The sequence below is a fragment of the Saccopteryx leptura genome, chromosome 6 (assembly GCF_036850995.1).
Source record: "Saccopteryx leptura isolate mSacLep1 chromosome 6, mSacLep1_pri_phased_curated, whole genome shotgun sequence".
NCBI classification, from domain to species: domain Eukaryota; kingdom Metazoa; phylum Chordata; class Mammalia; order Chiroptera; family Emballonuridae; genus Saccopteryx; species Saccopteryx leptura.
In genome coordinates this window covers 78,787,389-78,799,424 of record NC_089508.1, presented here as the reverse complement: position 1 = coordinate 78,799,424, position 12,036 = coordinate 78,787,389, and the positions used below count along the sequence as shown (strand labels likewise).

The following is a 12,036-nucleotide window of genomic DNA, read 5'->3' as shown; positions in this document are numbered from 1 at the left end:
CTCCTCAAGTTTCTCCTTGTCTGATGTGCTGAAAGCCTAGCTTAAACTAAATGTAGCTTGATCTGCCTCTTCCTTTGTTGCCTTGAGCCACTATGTATTCCACAGTGTTTTTAAGCCTGCTGTGATTGGTTAGGTGGTTCGCTGAGTCTGACCTTAGTTCTTGGTTTCACTATATTCTCATGTAGCTTTTCCAAGGTTCTAGGATCTTGCCACAGTGCAAAAGCTATCATCTTGCTCTCAGTACGTCCCCCTGCCCCCTAAGCATGGACATTCAAAGTAGCTTGCTAGTCATGTTGCTGTCCTTTAGTCTGGATTGAATTGTCTCTTGACTAACATCCTCTTCTCCACTGATGAGAAGAGGCTGACTCTTGACTTTTTGGCAAGGTGACTTAACCCCATCCCAGGCTTGTTGTATGTTATTTTTTCTCAGAAGACCAAATCTTAGCTATGCAGGAGCCTGCAATATGGCTAGCAGTCATTTCTAAATACCGGCTGCTAAAATTTCATGGTATAGCACAAAATAAGAACAATGTCATAAATTTTTTATTTATCTAAATGTATTCAAAATAAAAGAATGTTATTATGAGATATGTTTTCTCTAGATTTCTGGTCTCAAAATACCCATTATTTTAAGAAAGAATGGTAATAGTAGGTGTGGTATATACTGTGCAAGATAAAAATTTGGTCTATTTATGATGTTCATCTGAATTTTTTTGGGGGGAAGTTTTATTGGTCTGTGATGTCCCAGTTATCTAGGAACTGCTGTGTTGACCATCGTAGTTCATTTCCATGGTACAGTGATGCCCTTCATGTAAAGCAAGCATGGCTTCTTTAATATGTATTAGCAGATACATTTTCAGTGTATTTTTCTGTCATAGGCTTCTTGATTTTTTTTTTCTTTGCCTGATTCCAGTCTTGCACTTTACTTACTGTCTCCTAGTCGTCTTCTTTGGCCAATGTCTAGTTTCTGTTTTTATATGTTCTCATGTGTGTTTTAAATTTCTCTGCATCTCTAAGCTTAGTTAGGGAAACATTCCTGTTCTTCCTTGTATGCTTTCTTAGATGAGACATTTCTCCTAAGGGCTTAGTAGTACATTGAAAACTTTTATTTATTTATATTTTAGACCTATTATTTTTTTATATTTTTATTTTATTTTTTTGGTATTTTTCTGAAGTTAGAAGCAAGGAGGCAGTCAGACTTCCGCATGCGCCCAACCGGGATCTACCTGGCAGTGCGATGCTCTGCCCATCTGGGGCGTTGCAGCGTTGCAGCTGGAGCCATTCAAGTGCCTGAGCAGAGGCCATGGAGCCGTCCTCAGTGCCTGGGCCAACTTTGCTCCAATGGAGCCTCGGCTGCAGGAGGGGAAGAGAGAGACAGAGAGGAAGGAGAGGGGGAGGGGTGGAGAAGCAGATGGGCGCTTCTCCTGTGTGCCCTGGCCAGGAATCGAACCCAGGACTTCCACACTCCAGACCTGTGCTCTACCGCTGAGCCAACCAGCCAGAGCCGAGACTTATTATTTTTTATTTTGTAATCCTGCTGAAACTTAACTTTCTGAACTTCATTTATCTTACTGATTCGACGTTTTCCCTGTAGATCTTAGTAAAACAAACTCACTGTTAACTAAAATGTCTTTGAAGATAGTATTTACTAATTTTTTTATTATAGATGAGTATATGCAAGTAGCAGTCTCCATTATAAACTTGTTGCTTTTATTACCAGATGGTAAATTATAGAATCATAACATTTCTTTCAACATTGAGAATCTATTTCCCTTTTTTGATTTTTCTAGGTAAATGACAGCTGTCAATAAGTAATTAGATTTTCCTAGAAAATTAAAATTCTTATCTTTGAAAGCATCTGCCCTGTCAGTAATATTTATCCATTTCTCCAAGGAGAAATAATGTGGGATAAGAGTCAGTGGTACTAGTTTTTCCTAATTATGACTGCACCCCTGTGGGGAATGTTGGCCAAAGCTAGATACTTACTTGCTTATATAATATGAGGATAGTTAAATGTATTATGATCCTGTTTTCCAAATCCCATATTGTTGGACATTAAATCATTGTTGACATTTGGATTTGCCTGGAAAACTGGAACTTGTGGTTTCATAGTCATTTAACAAATATTATGTGTCTGCTTTCTTCTAGGCACTGAAATAGAGTGGAACTAACAGTCTAGTGGGCAAAATGTTCATTAATACATAGGTTTAAAAATAATTACTGTTGTGGCCTGATCAGGTGGTGGTGCAATGGATAGTGTTGGACTGAGACGTGGAGGACCCAGGTTCGAGACCCCGAGGTTGCCATTTTGAGCACGGGCTCATCTGGTTTGAGCAAGCTTACCAGCTTGAGCCCAAGGTTGCTGGCTTGAGCAAGGGGTTACTCAGTCTGCTGTAGCCCCCGGTCAAGGAACATATGAGAAAGCAATCAATGAACAACTAATGTGCTGCAACAAAGAATTGATGCTTCTCATCTCTCTCCCTTCCTGTCTGTCCCTCTCTCTGTTTCTGTCCCTGTCACAAAAAAACAAACAAAAAAACAAAAAAATAATTACAGTTGTGGTAGGTGCTGTAAAGAAATACAGGGTACTATGAGAGCATATAACAGGGAGACCTTAACTGATGTTGGGGCTTAAGGAAAGTTTCTTGTAGTTACATGTAAGCTTAGGCATGAAGAGTTAAGTTTGAGGCATCTAGGAAGATCTTAGGCAAAATGTAAGGAACATGATTGTTCAGGCTTGAGCTATGGGGCAGCAAGAGGGAATGATATTTCTTAATGGATATTGATAACATTCCATCACATCTATCCTCTTTTTCATCCTTCTTAGCAGACATTTTCAAAAACATGTTTTTAATAGCCTACTATCTGATTTAGAAACTTTGACGCTCTTCATTGGGTGGATTAGTTCTTTGAGGTCAGGACTCTTGTAATTTTAAATTCCTTAGTCCAATTTTTTGGATATTGGAGTTAATGATACTTTGTTCCTCAACATGAGTTGGTTTTAGGAGCAAGGACTAAATGGTAGGCAAGAATGGAGTATGACTCCCTCTTTTTTGCCCTCTGCCTAGCACACAAGTTTTTATGGCCAATGAAGGACTTTGTGTAAAAAACAAGCTTTTTTTGTAACCCAGTCTATATTTGTAGCTCTTATTCTAAGAGTGGTCTTATTGTTTGAATTAAGATATTGTAAACAAGACCACAACCTAGGGATTTTGAGGGGTGGTAATGGTTTCATCTGAAGAGTGAGGTCATTTCTCTTTTAGTTATTTGAAAGAGGTATGTTTTAGTAGAAATCTGAACTGAGAAGGTGGGATATGAAAAGATTGGATAAGGAATATAGTTTGTCTTGTTAGTGGATTATGTTAAGGTGTGCCAGTTCTTTTGAGTTATAGTGTAGACATCTGAACAGTGCATGAGGTGCCAGCCTTTCCTCTATCCTCAGCATATACAAGGCACTTAAATATTTGTTAAATAGTAAAAATGTACATGTAAATAGGATGGGGCATATATATTTATAGAACAATTGAACAATCTTGAATCAAAACTGTGTACTTTCTAGGCCAGACTGTTTATATTCCAGGCATTCTCTGTTTCTATCCACCTAATTTAACTAAAGTTAAATCTCTTTGAAAATTCAAGAAAAACCAAAGGAATGATTTTTGTCTTAAGCTGGATGAACAAGGTAAGCTGTGATAATTTAAGGGAATTCTGGTAGCAAGGTAAACCTGAGAAGTGTCAATTGTAGCAGCTTAGTATTTTTAAAACTTGTATATAAGGATGTATTTTAAAGGAAGACATTTTGATATAGCCAAATTAAAAAGAAAATACAACCAAGGACCCCAGTTTGAGAAATGCTGCAATAAAAGTTAAATGTAACCATTTAAGAGGTTACTTGAAAAAGCAAACAAGCCTGACCTGTGGTGGGGCAGTGAATGGAGCCTCAACCTGGAGTACTGAGGTTGCTGGTTTGAGACCGCAAGCTTGCCTGGTCAAGGCACATGGGAGAAGCAACTACTATGAATTGATGCTTCCTGTTCCTCCCCTATGTTTCTCTAAAATCAACTAAAAAAAAAAAAAAAAAAAGAAAGCAAACAAGAAGGGGTTACTTGGTACTAGCTGGATGTTAAACCAAAACTGGGCCACTGATGTGGTGTGGCATATAATTATTTTTAGATCAGCTACATAAAAACAGTTATCAACTCTCAAGAGTCCTGATAGTACATCTCTAGATATTTAGAAATTAGGCAGACCCCAATTTGAAATAAAGTTTACCTCTCCCACCAAGAGATCCAGTGCCTAATCTTGAAAATTTGTTTTTTTAAAGTATCTGGTATTTCATACTATGTTTGCGTGGTATAGGGAAAGTGTAGCAAAAGACAAACTCCCCTCTCCCTCCCCACTAAGCTGTCCTCATAGATTCTTCAATTAGGGATATTATTTGTGTTAACTTGTCTTTCAGGATCCAGCTACCACTAGGCATGATTGTTAAGCATTCATCAGTCATTTATACTTTAGCATCAGGTGTTTTATGCTAAGTCAACACAAATTTCATTTTTGACTCAAAGTGGAAATTTCGTATGACAAAACCTTAGACTCTTGAAAGGAACACATTCTTGGATGAGGTGAGGTGGGAAATTCTGACTGGGCAGCTTGTAGGAAAGAGGATTTTGGGGTCAGGGAAGAGGAGGAAGGTGTCAAGTCACTTTTCAATTTTGCCTAGGATTTGTTGCACTCCTAGTGTTCTTTTTTTTTTTTTTTTTTTTTTGTATTTATCTGAAGCTGGAAACAGGGAGAGACAGTCAGACAGACTCCCGCATGCGCCCGACCGGGATCCACCCGGCACGCCCACCAGGGGCGATGCTCTGCCCACCGGGGGGCGATGCTCTGCTCATCCTGGGCGTCGCCATGTTGCCACCAGAGCCACTCTAGCGCCTGAGGCAGAGGCCACAGAGCCATCCCCAGCGCCCGGGCCATTTTTGCTCCAATGGAGCCTTGGCTGCGGGAGGGGAAGAGAGAGACAGAGAGGAAAGCGCGGCGGAGGGGTGGAGAAGCAAATGGGCGCTTCTCCTGTGTGCCCTGGCCGGGAATCGAACCCGGGTCCTCCACACGCTAGGCCGACGCTCTACCGCTGAGTCAACCGGCCAGGGCCTCCTAGTGTTCTTGTTGACAGCGCCTGAATGGGGGTGTTCAGGTCAGCCTCAGAAGTCTGCAAACTTTAGCTTGCACATTTTCTAGTATACTGATTCCAGCAATTTCTTCCCATGGCATATCTTCTGAGGAAAGCAGAATGAAGAAAGAGAAGACCCTTCCTAATATGCCTGGAGTCTTAACTCAGATCAGTTCTGTTGGATAAGCTTCCTCCTCTTGGCTCCTTTCTTTCAACCTCCCTCATTCTCCTTCATAGAACTTTATATTTAGTCATCTAGCACGTAGTTTCTCAGTACTGTACCTACTAATTCGTTTAATTAAGAGAGTGAAAGAAAAGTTTAACATTGACCACAACATCTGCTCTCTTACTAGTTCTATTTTGCCTCTTTTCTCACTTTAGATAGCTCTCCCTTTTTACTGGAGTGTTATGTTAGCACAGAGGAAAATCAGCTGGTTCGGAATAGGGAAGAAGAGAAAGATAATTTCTGATGTTTGGGAGAAATACTGTGTTCATTTAGTTCAGCAACTGCCTGACACAGATATTCGGTAATTTTTCTTTGCACCTAATAGCTTAAATAGCTTGAACAAACAATTGAAAACATAGAATCAAGGTATTAAAACTCAATACAGTGCAAAAATCTCATTCTCCAAGTATTAACTTTTACCAGGACATCTTTCTCTTAATCAGGCAAGTTATTAACAAGTCTTCATCCCTTCCCATTCGGCAGTGAGGTTTTCGTTCTCCTACTGTCCTAGTGTTTTTGGTTCATGGTTATTGCATGCTGGACCATTCGTTTTTTTCAAGATTTTTTCTTCAAAGTTTCCCGACGTTCTGGCTGATCCAAGCCCACAGCGCATTGAGAGGAAGACCTCGAAATCATTTGAAGGGCTTGAGAATCCCTGGGGGCTGCGGATCCCCCGTGGGTGGGGCTGGGCGCGGTAGGGGCGGGGCCGGCAGGAGCCTTAGGGAGCCGGTGAAGGCACAGTTGAGGAAGCCCGCGGGCGAAGGTTTCACGGTTTTCTCGAAGGCTTCGTGTGCGAGGCTGAGGGAGTTGGGGAACCTCTCTCCTTCCTCGTCTTTCTTGATTCTGGAAGTTTCAGGAATCTTACTTCCGTTGCTGGGACCCGGAAAGGCAGCGGTTTCAGCTCCAGGGGCGGGTCCCAAGGGTCTTGTCGCTGCTATGGGGCCGTTTGGCCTCCTGTTGTTGGGGGAGGGGTGAGGGAGGTGCTGCTCGTGCCCCAGTTTGCGCATGCGCGGCGGGGTCCGAGCGGGCAGGAGCGCGTGCGCGGTGACGTGGACGTTCCGTGCGCGCGCAGGCTCTTCAGCTGGAGCGGACACACGGTGTGTGAACCGAACAGAATAACCCGCCCCCAGCGGGATGTGAAGGACTCCGGGTGAGGCCGGCCACGCCCCGCACGGTAACTCTCGGGCCCGGATTGGGAGGTGTTGCATTAGTACTAGCCCTATTGGAGTTATTTTGAGAGTTTGACGCTCTTGTGTTTTTGAACGGCGTGAGGAGCGTTCGGCTGAGCGATCTTCGCACGCTGGGGCCAGGCCCGGCCCGGCCTTGCGCGGGGCCGTCTTTGGCGCGCGCCTTCGGTCTCCCCCCTCTTCCCCGAGCGAGGCTGCGCATGTCACCTCGCGCGCGTCCCCGGCCTTACTTCCGCGTCACGCAGCGAATTAACTGGGAACATCGACGCCAGAGAGAGCGGCCACGAGGCGGGCGGGGTGAGAAGCGCCCTTGGCGCGGTCCTGCGCTCGCGTGCGTGGGGTGTCGCACCGCATGGTACGATCCGCCTGATAATTTCCCTCCGGAGCGGGGCCTTAACTTGATATACTTGCTTGTGCGCTTTGCAGATAAGAGCCCACGTTTCAGGGTTCCAAAACTCCGAGGTAAACGGTGCTGACGTCGCTTTTCTAGGGAGCTATCTGCAGTGTATCTCTTCTAGCATGTAACTTTCGAGTGAATTGAGGAAAGACCGCGAGTTTAATAAACAGGGGTGAGGAAGTGAGCTGTGTAGGAGTGGGAACTTGGTAAACAAAGGACCAGTGGTTCGCAAGTGCGGAAATGAGGTCGGGGGAAACAGGTGGGAAGAGCAGGTGCTATTTTCTTTTTCTCTCGGTGGGGCAGCCTTGGACCATTTCTATTAAATTGTCAAATAGGTCTTTGTTCCCAGTGGTAGGTGCTTCAGGGGCGTGAGTAAACCTCTCTGAGCACCAGTAATCAAAGTTGAGGAATCTGTGTGCTAAGATTATGGAGAAGTTAGGGATCTTTCAAAACGAGCGGAGAATAACGTCCTTCTTTGAAGATTTTTGCTTTCCTTTTGGAACCTCGGGGATGCCTCCATCTAGCTAGGGTGGAAGCAGGGAGGACTGAAGGTCTGAAAGGAGGGATTATTGATGGCAGAACACAGTGAGTAACCAAAGTAATCTTGTAAGGGAAGACCACTCCCCCAGGGTTCACGTCGCGGGAGCAGACACGTGGATGGAGGGAACTCTCCAGCCCACCTGCGCGCTGCCCGTGCGTGTTGTAAAGCTCCACAGGCGTCTGCGGCGAAGTTCCTGGCAAACGCAGCCTGCCCTGCCTTTACCTTTTGGGCACGACGCCGCGGCTAGGCTGCAGGGAAAGTGGTTAGAGGCGGCATAACGGCTGGTGGGAAGGGGGCTGGCGTGGGAGGGACGGGTGCTTGTTCTCTAGTCTCCACGGTAACTGAATGCGACTGAGTTCCTCGGATTGATCCGCGGGTTCCGGCCGGCTGCACGTGATCTGTCGGAACTGCTGTTCCCCGGAAGAGCTTTCTTTGCGGCATCTTCTCACGTGGTTTTTGGCCAGCGGGCCTCGGCAGTCGAAAAGCGGTGATTGTGGGCCCTTTATAATCGACGGCGACTGTTCTTCCCTGGGGCTGGCAGGAGGCTGTTCCGTTTCCACGGGTATGGGATCGGCGTTAGTGTTTCTAGACGCCATCGAGTTGTTTTCCAGCGGTTAATTGGGTTAGGTTCGCTTAACAGAAAACACATGCTTAGAAGTTGAGGAAGTTCAGTGCCCTGGGTACCTTGCTATACTTGCTCCAAGGCAGGGTGGCTGTTTGATTACTGTCCATTTCTGCCATAAAAGTTCTCCAAATTCTTATGCAATGGCTAGGGACCTGAGAATAGGCTAACCCCGACTTGTAGTTAGGGACCATTTCTAGGATTAAAGAAATGTCCTTGAAGCCAGCATTAACGAATGGTATATGGTGAGAGAGATCTTAAACAAATGTGACTTTGGACCGTAAAATCTAAAGTGCTAGAGGTAGTCTTTTGGAATTCACATTATTAGGAATGTGTTGATAAAATGCCCAGAATATTGTCTGGTCTGAATTAAGTGCTTACTAATAGATAAGTACCTTTTATTTAATTATTAATATTAACTTAATGACAAGAACTGGTAATGGACTATTTCACTGATTTTTCCACCATTTGCTATCACATTTTTCTGATTGTTTATTCTCAATCTGTATTAAGACTTAAAATTTCTGGTTCTAGTGTATATTGTTGAGTGCTGAAATTCGAGTGAACCTATTCTCTTACAGTTTGAGAAATATAATTTAACTTAACTGTACTCTTGAAGTGAATGATCTTAGTAAGGAACTAACATCTTGGTACCTACAATGCAATAATGAATTTGTTGTTATGAAAAGTTATGGTTATTTTTAGCAACTTTGAAAATATTCAAAATGGGTATTTGTGGGTTTTTTAATGCTTTTTTATTATTTTTTGCAAATTCCTGTTTTTTGGTTTTGTTTTTTTTTTAACAGGGACAGAGAGTGAGTCAGAGAGGGATAGACAGACAGGAATGGAGAGAGATGAGAAGCATCAATCATCAGTTTTTCTTTTTATTTATTTATTTATTTTTCTGAAGCTGGAAACCAGGAGTCAGTCAGACAGACTCCTGCATGCGCCTCACCGGGATCCACCCGGCATGCCCACCAGGGGGCGATGCTCTGCCCATCTGGGATGTCGCTCTGTTGCAACCAGAGCCATTCTAGCGCCTGAGGCAGAGGCCACAGAGCCATCCTCAGTGTCCGGTCTATCTCTGCTCCAATGGAGCCTTGGCTGCGGGAAGGGAAGAGAGAGACAGAGAGGAAGGAGAGGGGTAGGGTTGGAGAAGCAGATGGGCGCTTCTCCTGTGTGCCCTGGCCGGGAATCGAACCCGGGACTCCCGCTCGCCAGGCTGACGCTCTACCACTGAGCCAACCAGCCAGGGCCAGTTTTTCATTATGAAATGTTTGTTGTTCATTGATTGCTTTCTCATATGTGTCCTGACCGCAGGCCTTCAGCAGACCGAGTAACCCCTTGCTCGAGCCAGCGACCTTGGGTCCAAGCTGGTGATCTTTTGCTCAAACCAGATGAGCCCATGCTCAGGCTGGCAACCTCGGGGTCTCGAACCTGGGTCCTCCGCATCCCAGTCCGACGCTCTATCTGCGCCACTGCCTGGTCAGGCATATTTTGTGTTTTCAAAGCAGTGATACTGGTTTCGAATTTTGCTTTTATTATTATTTTTTGGTACAGTATCTGAGTCATTCAATTAGGTAACTTCTGAGTAAACTAAATAGTGTGTTTTGTAAGTTGGATGAGGGTCACCCACTTTAGTAAATAAACACTTACCAAAGAGGTCATTGGTGAAAATACATTTAGAATAGGAACTCTGAAATTGTAACAGTTTATTTATGAAACTGGCCACATTACTTACCTCAAAACAGTCTTTGTGAAAGCCTTGCAACTAAACATTTCCTTAGCTCATTATTATAGTTATTTTATGCAGATAAAAGGTTGCTCTTGAAAAGCTGAACTGAGTTGTTTTTTTTTAAAGATTTTATTTATTCATTTTAGGTTGCGGGGGAGAGACAGAGGAAGGAGGGAAGCCAGGTTTTTGAACTGGCTACCTCAGGTCAACCAGTTCCAGGTCAACACTTGATCCACTGTGCCACCCCACAAGTCAGGCAGGATTTTTTAAATGTTGAATTATATATGTACCAAGACTGGTCTTTTAAAGCTTTTAGAGAGTCAAATACAGAGTATTTTTAGACACTTATTAGGAATATTTCTTTACCTCTTCCTAAAGTACAATGGGTTTTTCCAATTAGAGTGGTCTTAGCTTTTAGAGTGGTATTTATTGTGTGTCTGAAACACCTGAATATGGTCAGTTGACTTTTTTTTTTTTTTTAACAGAGAGTCAGAGAGAGGGATAGACAGGGACAGACAGGAATGGAGAGATGAGAAGCATCAATCATTAGTTTTTCGTTGCACATTGCGACACATAGTTGTTCATTGTTTGCTTTCTCATATGTGCCTTGACCGTGGGCCTTCAGCAGATCCAGTAACCCCTTGCTCGAGCCAGTAACCTTGGGTCCAAGTTGGTGAGCTTTTGCTCAAACCAGATGAGCCCACGTTCAAGCTGGCACCTCGGGGTCTCGAACCTGGGTCCTCGGCATCCCAGTTCGACGCTCTATTCACTGCGCCACCGCCTGGTCAGGCCAGTTGACTATTACTTGATTAGATAATCCAGTGTTGTGTCTCAAAAGCATAGCCATATTCTTACAGTGAAATAAAATCTGTACCTCAAGATTGATGTGAAATAAGAATTTGATTTCTTGTTCCTAAACCAGTAGGGGAGGTATGGCTTAAGGTAGAGATTGTTTTGGTCATATATTAGATCTTTAGTTTTATATGTTTTGATCAACTCATGGAATAACTTGAGAGAGGATTCTTAAAAGGTCTGTACACATCATAATCTGAAAGTTCTAATTTTACTGTTTAGTATATATTTTTATGTTGAATTAGATTCTTGTTTACAGAGTTCAAATAAGGCAGGTTGACTTTCTGCACTTAATTTTTTTAGGTGAAAAGAAAATTTGAAATGTGTTTTTGCAAAGTTAGCATAAAATTTACTTCAGTATAGTCTGTAACACTAAACTTGATTTCTGTCAGTTGAATTTTGACATTTTATAGGTTAAATTTTAAAAGATAGTGATTTTTAAAGCATTGAGTAAAACTTTTTGCCCTGGTTCTACCTGTTATGGTCTGAAAACCAAGCTTTTGTATTGTAGAAGATAATTTTTAAGAAATTCTGAACCTTTTAATGTACTGATAGGTTTGGAATAGCTAAAATTTTGGGGGGAGTAGGTCTTTGTTAATCATTTACGTGTACATAAAAGTGTTTTGCATAATTGCTCACAAAAATAATTGGTGATATGTAACAAAACTTTGAACAGTATGGACTCAATACAGCATTAGGACTTTGAATTGTTTTGAGTTCTATACCATGGTAGAGATATTAGTTTTTGTGAGTTCTCTAAGCTCTCCTCTTTTGACAAAGTCACCTTACCTGTGACTTCTAAGTGTTTAAATTTTGTTTTATGAATATCTCATAGGTGTTGCTAAAACTTGTTTTAGTAATCTAAAGAACCAAATTGTTTTAAACCTGAGGCAGCTTTTGTAAAGAATCACCCTAAACTTTCTTTTTTTGTCAACTCATTGTCACCATATATTGTTGGCCTGTTCTGTTAACTCTTCAGCTTTATCTGTGTCCATGAGTCTCAGTTTTATATCCCACTTATGTGTGAAATCATATAGTTCTTAGCTTTTTCTGATTTACTTATTTTACTTAGTATAATGTTTTCAAGGTCCATCCATGTTGTTGTAAACGGCAGTCTATCATTTCTTATTGCTGAGTAGTATTATATTGTATCTATGTACCACATCTTTATTTAGTCCTCTGTGGAGGAACAACATATCTTGGCCATGATGTTTCTATGTCTTGGCCACCATGAACAATGCTTTGATGAACATGGGCTGCATGTGCCTTTGTGTACCAGTGTTTTCAAGTTTTGGGGTAGATACCTAGT

General features: G+C 42.7%; 1 protein-coding gene across 19 annotated transcripts in view; it reads left to right on the top strand.

The window, feature by feature from the left end:
- The window catches only part of MGA (MAX dimerization protein MGA), a 195,514-nt gene that overhangs the window by 62,849 nt on the left and 120,629 nt on the right, over nt 1-12,036 (top strand). For 16 of the 19 annotated variants that reach the window (XM_066343746.1, XM_066343741.1, XM_066343740.1 and 13 more), the window contains exon 1: nt 6,482-6,567. The exons of 1 other annotated variant lie outside the window; for it this stretch is intronic. The gene's annotated coding sequence lies outside the window, so the exon portion shown is untranslated. Of the gene's footprint in view, nt 1-6,481; nt 6,568-6,593; nt 6,936-7,989; nt 8,081-12,036 lie in introns of those variants that run through there. 2 more of the 19 variants (XM_066343736.1, XM_066343737.1) reach the window with 2 other exon arrangements.